Source organism: Dendrobium catenatum, unplaced genomic scaffold, assembly GCF_001605985.2.
Source record: "Dendrobium catenatum unplaced genomic scaffold, ASM160598v2 fragScaff_scaffold_123, whole genome shotgun sequence".
In the NCBI taxonomy this organism is placed as follows: Eukaryota; Viridiplantae; Streptophyta; class Magnoliopsida; order Asparagales; family Orchidaceae; genus Dendrobium; species Dendrobium catenatum.
In genome coordinates, this window is record NW_021318585.1 from 1,885,837 (window position 1) to 1,893,667 (window position 7,831).

Genomic DNA, 7,831 nt, shown 5'->3' on the forward strand with positions numbered 1-7,831 from the left:
ATTCTAGCTTCCACTATTCCTCGTCGTAATTTTTACTATAACTTTTCAATCTTTTATTTAGCATTCCATTTTGAGTCTCAACTTATTTCTTTTCTATGGTCGGTTGGCCCTAGGTCGCTCTCTTCTCCTAATGTTAGCAAGTCCATCCTCTTTAATACTTGATGCTTGGAGTGTTCCCCCTTTTTCACCGACTGCTTCTTCAAGAGGTTTGTTGGGTATTGATGGTTCTGATTCTTCATCTCGTTCTTTTTATATGTTTTAATATGATCTTCCTCTTCGAAGAGACCAATTTTTTTTCACTAAGTAGATAGTTAAAGGATTTTTGGCGCTTTTGTTGTCTGATGATGATATTCTCAAACTTGCTAACCCTTTTCAATTTCCAATTATTAGTAAGTTTTCAGTCCATCAACCGAATCTTGATGTGGTCTAAAATTTATTTGGGAAGTTAAAATTATCTGGCAATTGTTCTATCTGTTTGCTTGATGTTAGACATGTTTTTATTCAGTTATCAAATGACCTTGACTATAGTAGTGCTTTTGCTAGGAGAAATTACTATATTCTCAACTGTCAAATAAGATTGCTTAAATGAACACCTTTTTTGATGTCAAGGAAGAATCCCCAATCATTCTAATTTGGATTTCTTTTCCTAATTTACATTTTCATTTCTTCAACTCACATGTTCTCCATGCTTTAGGGTCCATTTTGGTATACTACTTCAAATGGACCAAGACACTACATCTCGTTCGAGGCATTCCGTGGCTAGGGTTCTTGTGTAATTATATATCACTAAGAAGTACCCTAAAGATATCTAGCTTGGTTCTGAAACTTATAGATATTTATAAAAAAGTTGAATTTAAAAATGTTATGGATTTATGTCTGCATTATAAAATCCATGATCATTCGATTAATGATTGTTTTGTTGCTCATCCACAACATAGAAAGAACAATATGACCTGAAAAATTGTGGTTGAACCAAATAATGGTGAAACGATTGTGTATGGAGATCAAAATCTTCTTAAGGAAAGGCACAAAATCTTCATTTAGAGAAATCAAAATCTTTTAGAGACGACATAGAGACTAACCCTTCAGATAATTCCATAAGGAGTGAAGGTTTGCTAGAAAAGGCTAGTAAAGACAATCAAGATAATATTAATATTGATAATGTTGACTATGTTGAGGAATATGCTCCTATGGTTATGGGTGAGAATGGTGTTGGGGACAAATTTGGGGATGGTAAACATACTGCTGTTTCATTGGTTAACCAAGAAATGGTGAAGAACAGTAGGGATTGTTCTTCTCAAGAAAATGTCTAATTAATGTGTTATGAATCAAGTTACCGAGGATAAATGTGAAAGTGGATATGAGAATAACTTTAAGAGCAATCAGATGAATGTGGAGGACAAGATTGATGACATGTAGGAAGGGGAAATTAGGACTCTTGATACATTCACTCCTAAGGGCGGTCTTAAGGATTCCACTATTAAATCGATGTCATCTCGTAATGGAAAGGCTAATATTATTGAGGAAGGTTATACTTCTCATTCCAAAAAGAAGGGTAAGAATAAAAAGATCACACCGAGCAATACCCCAAGACTCACTAGAGCTTCTCAACAATTTATTAATGGTTAAAGCTCTTGTGTGGAATATTAGGGGTGTGGGTGGCTCTCTATCTAAGGATAGAGTTAAGAATCTTTGTAGGATTTATGATATTTTTTTTAATTGAGCCTTTAATTTATGTTACTAAATTAGATTTTTTTCGCACTAAATTGGGTTTTGATTTGTCTTTTGACAACTGTACTAATAAAATTTGGATTTTTTGGAAACACTTTATTACTTTAGATGTTATTATTAATTTGCCTCAATTGACTCATACCAATATTACTTTTAATCAAGTTTCTTTCTATGCTTCTTTTGTTTATGCCTCCTGTTCAAGATTAGGGAGGAAAATTCTTTGGGATCAACTTACTAATTTTTCATCTTATGTTAATGCCCCTTGGTTAGTTGGGGGGGATTTTAATTGTATTATGAATGCTGCTAATAGAGTTAGAGGTAAGCCTCCTAATTTCCATGCTATGGTGGATTTCAATGATATGATTAAGAGTAGTAACCTGCATGATATTGTCTTTTCTGGCAATGGTTATACTTGGAATAAGTGTACTATGTTGCAAATATTGGATCACATCCTTTTTAATAATTATTGGATTTCTTCTTTTAAAACTACTAACATTAAGCGTTTAATATGAACTTTATCTAATCACTCTCCTTTAATATTAAGCATTAATAGAACTATAAATAATATTTTTCAACCCTTTAGATTCCAAAATATGTGGCTTCTTGATGATAATATTTTACATACTATGCAAAGCACTTGGGATGCCCCTTTTTTCCCATCTGATAATGTTTATGGTATGACTAGGCTTTGGTTTAAACTTAAAAGGCTTAAGCAAAAATTTTCTTGGTGGAATAAATGCATTTTTGAGAATATATTTTTTGTATTATGCTTGCTGAAAAAGAGGTGGATAATACTAATATGTTTTATATACATAATTCTACTTTTGATAAATTGTCCATTCTTAATGAAGCCAAGACCAAACTTCAGGAAAAAGAAGATGATTTTTGGAGGCAAAAGGCCTCCTCAAAATTTCTTGTGGAGGGTGATCACAATACTACTTACTTTCATAATATTGCAAATCATAATAAAGTTAGTAAGCAAATTTATAATATCACGACCCATGAAGGAAATGTTATTAAGAGCCCTAATTTGATTTCTTCCTCGGGTGCTGAGTATTTTGAAAAAGCTTTCAATAGTAACTTTTTCCCCTATTTTAATGTTGAATTTTCTTTTTTTTCCTTTTCTTATTTCTGGGGAGGATAATTTGATGTTGACTAGCATTCCTTCTGAAAAGGAAATTTGGTAGACTTTGAAAGACATAAATTATGATTCTATTGCTGGCTCGGATGGTTTCACTAATAAGTTTTTTCATAATACTTGGAAAATCATTAAAGAGGACCTTATCAATGTTGTGGTAGATTTTTTAGGGGTAGTCCTATTCCAAAATTTTTTACTTCTACTTCTATAGCTTTAATTCCTAATCAAATACCACTAACTTTTGGAATGACTAAAACTACTATAGAGAGTCTTGCTCTAATTCTTCCTACTATTATTGTTGTAAATCTGAGATTATAGATTAGACATTTGATGATAGTAAACATTCATATTTTTCTATGGCTGCCTTGCCTACTAACCTTTTAGGTCCACAAGATCGAGCGCAACTCAAGATCAACTCAAGATTGGGTAGATTTAGTTTGAGTCAGTCTGTAATGTTTTCCTTTTCTTGATTCAATTATAAAAGTGGTTCCTGATGCTAAGTAATCTTTCACACACACACTTGAGGGATATTTTATATTTTTCTATTTTGAGTATATAATCCTGGATGATATACATATCGGCCTGAATGATCGGTTCAAAAATAGAAAACCTAATTAGGGCATCCTAGTTAAGGCAGCCGTCATTACGCATATTGGATTGGATGATCATTGTATCGGTCAGGACGATAGGCTTTAATCAGAAAGAATCAGCCGCCAGATTTATTTAGGTAAGATTTATTTTTGGACATCGGCCAGGCTGATCCATTATATCAGCCTGGAAGATACAGCATAATTATGCCTAAATTAATTTGGTAATTATGGAAAGCAATTAAGGCTGATTGCACGATCACATTGGCCTGGCCGATCACAGGATCAATCAGGATGATTGACATCGGCCTACTTCAATTCAGGGTGATGTCCAGGACGATTTGTCTCGAATTTGAACTAATCATCCAGGATAATATTTCATCATCTTGGATGATGTGAACAAAATTTCTTCTAATTGTCCCATGTCATCCAGGCTGATTAAGCTTAATTTGTATTGATCATACAAGATGATAGAAATATCATCCTGGATGATAATGCCGGTTCTTGAAATTCTATTTAAAGGACCCAAATTTTCTCATACAAAAAATATCTTTTGCTGCTATCTTGACCTGAGAGAGCCAAGAGGAGAGGGAGAGAGAGAGAGAGGGAGGAACTTGTGAGGGGAAGTTTGTGAGAGGGATTCACAAAGGTTGCTCCAAGCAAGGTTCCAAGGCGTCTTCACCAGTCTTCCTCCTTCATCCTTAGGGGTTCAAGGAAGGTAAGCTTTAGCAATTGGTCGAGGTTCTCTGCCTGCTTTAGGAGGAAGCAAAAGTAGTTGGGTTCTCTGCCTCGCCGGGGTTGGCAGAAAAGAGGTTTTCAATGGGCTTCTCTGCCTTGCTGTGGGAGCAAAAGGAGAGTCACGTTTGTAGTGCAATACCCGAAGGCTGCCTCCGGGGAGTGGACGTAAGTCAAGTTGACCGAACCACTATAAATTCTCCGTGTTCTTTTCTTATTACGTTTTCGCATTTATTTTTTCGCACTTTGATTTCTGTGGTGATATTGGTTTAGTTTTAAGTTTTGTGCTTTGATTGAAAGGATTTTTTTTAAAAAATACCAATTCACCCCCCCCCCCCCCCTACCAAATCCCCCCCCCCCCCCCTCTTGGTTAGCATCAGGCTAGTTCTTAAGCGCTTAACATCCCTAACAAACTTTCAATCATTTCGTTGGAACAAACTGGTTTTGTTAAAGGTGGATCTATATTTGATAATATTTTACTCGCATAAGAATTAGTTCATGATTTGCATGCTAAGGTTGCCAGTGGTAATATAATTTTGAAAGTTGACATTATTAAAGCCTATGATAATCTCAATTGGGAATTACTTTATACCATTTGAAAGCTTTTTGGTTTTAATTTGCAAGTCGTTAATCTCATTAAAAATAGTATTGAGTTTTGTTATTTATTTGTTATTATTAATGGTAAGTCCCATGGTTTTTTCAAATCTTCTCATGGTTTAAGACAAGGGGATCCCCTATCTCTTGCTCTCTTTATCATTGTATTGGAATTCTTTTCTCGTGGTATTAATAACCTTTTTAGGATTCACCCTAATCTGTAATTTAGAGCGGGTGGTGCATTTCTCATTACTCATTTGAGCTTTGTGGATGATTTTATTATTTTCTCTAATAGCTCTAAATGATGTATATTCTTTACAAATTTCTTAAATCTTTTTAGCATTCTAGTGGTTTAATTTTTAATTCTTCTAAAAGTTGCTTTATTATTGCTATGTCTATTTCTTCTATCCGTATTAATAGTATTGAAACAAAATTTGGTTTTAAAAAGAGGCTTCTTCCGTTGAAGTATTTGGGTATACCTCTTCACAATGGCAAGAAATGTTCTCATTTATTTGATGATATTTTCACTACTATCCATAAGAAGCTATCTTCTTGGGCTCTAATTTTCCTCTCTTATGGAGGTAGGCTTGTTCTCATTAAACATGTTCTATGTTCTAATCATATATACTTGTTTCATACTTTGTGTCTGATCTTAAATGTTTGTAGTAGAATATAGATTTTATTTAATAAATTTCTTTGGGGTTCCAAGGATGGCAATTATTCTATTGTTTGGGGCTCTTGGAGTAATTATTTGGGGGCTATGGATGAGGGTATATTAGGTTTCAAAACCTTTACTGATATGATCAAGACTTATAATCATAAACTATGGTTTACTTTTCGAGCTAAAAAAATTATGGGCCAAGTTCATGATTTCAAAGTATTGTGTTGGGAATCACCCTTTGAATTGTGTTTTTAAACAAGGGAACTTGTTTAACTGGAAAAGATTATGTAATATTAAGTGGGAAGCTGAAGTGTTTATTCATTGGGGAATGGGAGCTGGCAACATTTTTTTTATTGTCAAGATAAATGGTTGGGAAACTTTTCGATTGATAATCTTTTATACACTCACTCTAGCTCTGCTTGCAAAGTTAAGGATTTTATTATTAATGAGAGTTGAGATATTGATTTACTTACCAATTGTGTGCTTGAGTTTATTATTAAGTTAATTCTTAATATTTATATTCAATTAGAGAATGAGGATTGCATTTTGTTTAATCGCTCTAATGATGGTAATTTTGATACTAAACAAGTTTGGAATTCTATTAGACAAAGTCTTCCTAAAAATTCTCTTTATTTGTCTTTCTAGCATGCTAGCATACCTCCTTCCTATTCTTTCCTTCTTTAATTCGGAGGATTTTACATAACTATTTGGCTTTAGATTCTATTTTATTAAGGAAAGGTTATTATATTTTCTCCAAATCTAAATGTTACTACCATGTGTAGAATATGAATAATGTGTTTATTCAGGGCCCTATTGCTATGAAAGTCTAGATTCATTTTGATAATATGTTCAATGTGCTATCTACTGCTCAGTATAATTTTATTACTTCTCTTCTTAAATATTGTTTCATTCTTACTAAAGGTCATATTAGAAATATTCGTCATGTTATTATTTGCTAGTTTTTTATGGAGTAGTAGGAATGCTTCAAAGCTTAAGAAAATAAAAATGGATGCTTTAAATGTCATTTCTAAAGTTAAGAATAAAATTTATCAGTTGTTCGAATCTAAGTTATTAAAGGCTGGTTCCTTTAAAAGTTATCTTCATGTGTCTTATGAGTTTGATTTGAATTTAACTCCCTATCCTTTCAGTTGTAAAGATAAGCTTATTTATTCATGAAAGCCTTTGGAGGGCTGTTTCAAACTTAATACTAATAGATCCAAGAATAATTTAAATGTGGGTTGTGGTGGTACTATTCAGGATTATAATGGTTTTGTAATTGTGTCTTTTGCAGGTCCCTCCACTGCTAATAATGCTATTCATGCTGAAATGGAGTCTTCTTTTAGCATCCAATTATGCATTTCCCTAGGCATTACTAATATTTGGATTGAAGTTGATGCTTTGCTCTTGATTAATTATCTTGAAGGTAATACTTCTCCCAATCATGCTAATTTCTATATTATAAGGGATATTATATATTGGCTTTCCTTCATTACTTATTCTATTTCTCATATCCTAAGAAAGGAAAATGTAGAGAGAGTTGCTATTTGCATGTTTTACATTCTTGCAACTTGTATTATTTTGATGATTTCAAATATTATTATTTTATATATCTCCTAACACATTTTGGAAGATTTTCTTTTGCTCTAGTGTGTACTAACATTTCAGGAAAATCAACTCCAAGCGATGAAGACATCAAATTATTCATTTATAAATTATAAGTTTTGAAATAAGAGGGAGTGATTGTAACTGAGTGAAAAATCACAACACACACTCTTGGGGGAACAATTTTTGTGAAATGATCGTACGGGACGAATATGGTTCATACGGGACGATCATGTCAATTAACCCCTAGGAAGAGCAATGGATCGAACAGGCGGGTAGAAAATTTTTCTAAGTCCTAATCATCCAGGATGAATTTTATATTCGTCCCGGGACGAACGTCCCTGGATTTGCACCTTGCACTGTTCGTCCAGACGAAAAGCATGGTTCATACTGGGACGAAACTCTCTGTTTGAGATCGTACAGGACGAAATGAACCTTCGTCCCTAGACGAAACTCTATGTATAAAATTTATTCCAGGATGAATCTTGTTCGTCCCAGGATGAATCTTGTTCGTCCCAGGATGAATCTTGTTCATCCCAGGACGAAGTGAACCGACTTACCTCAGTTGGTTACGTTCTGTAGAATTTTGGGAATCGACCTATATAATAACCATTTCGTACCGGACGAACCTAGTTCGTACGAGATGATGAGCGTGTACGAACATAGTTCATACCAATATATAATAGGATCGTTTCCGACACTTAAAGTAAAATCATCCGGGATGATCCACGGTCGTACGAGACGTCCACTGCGTACATAATTGAAAACTTATAGTTTTTGGGC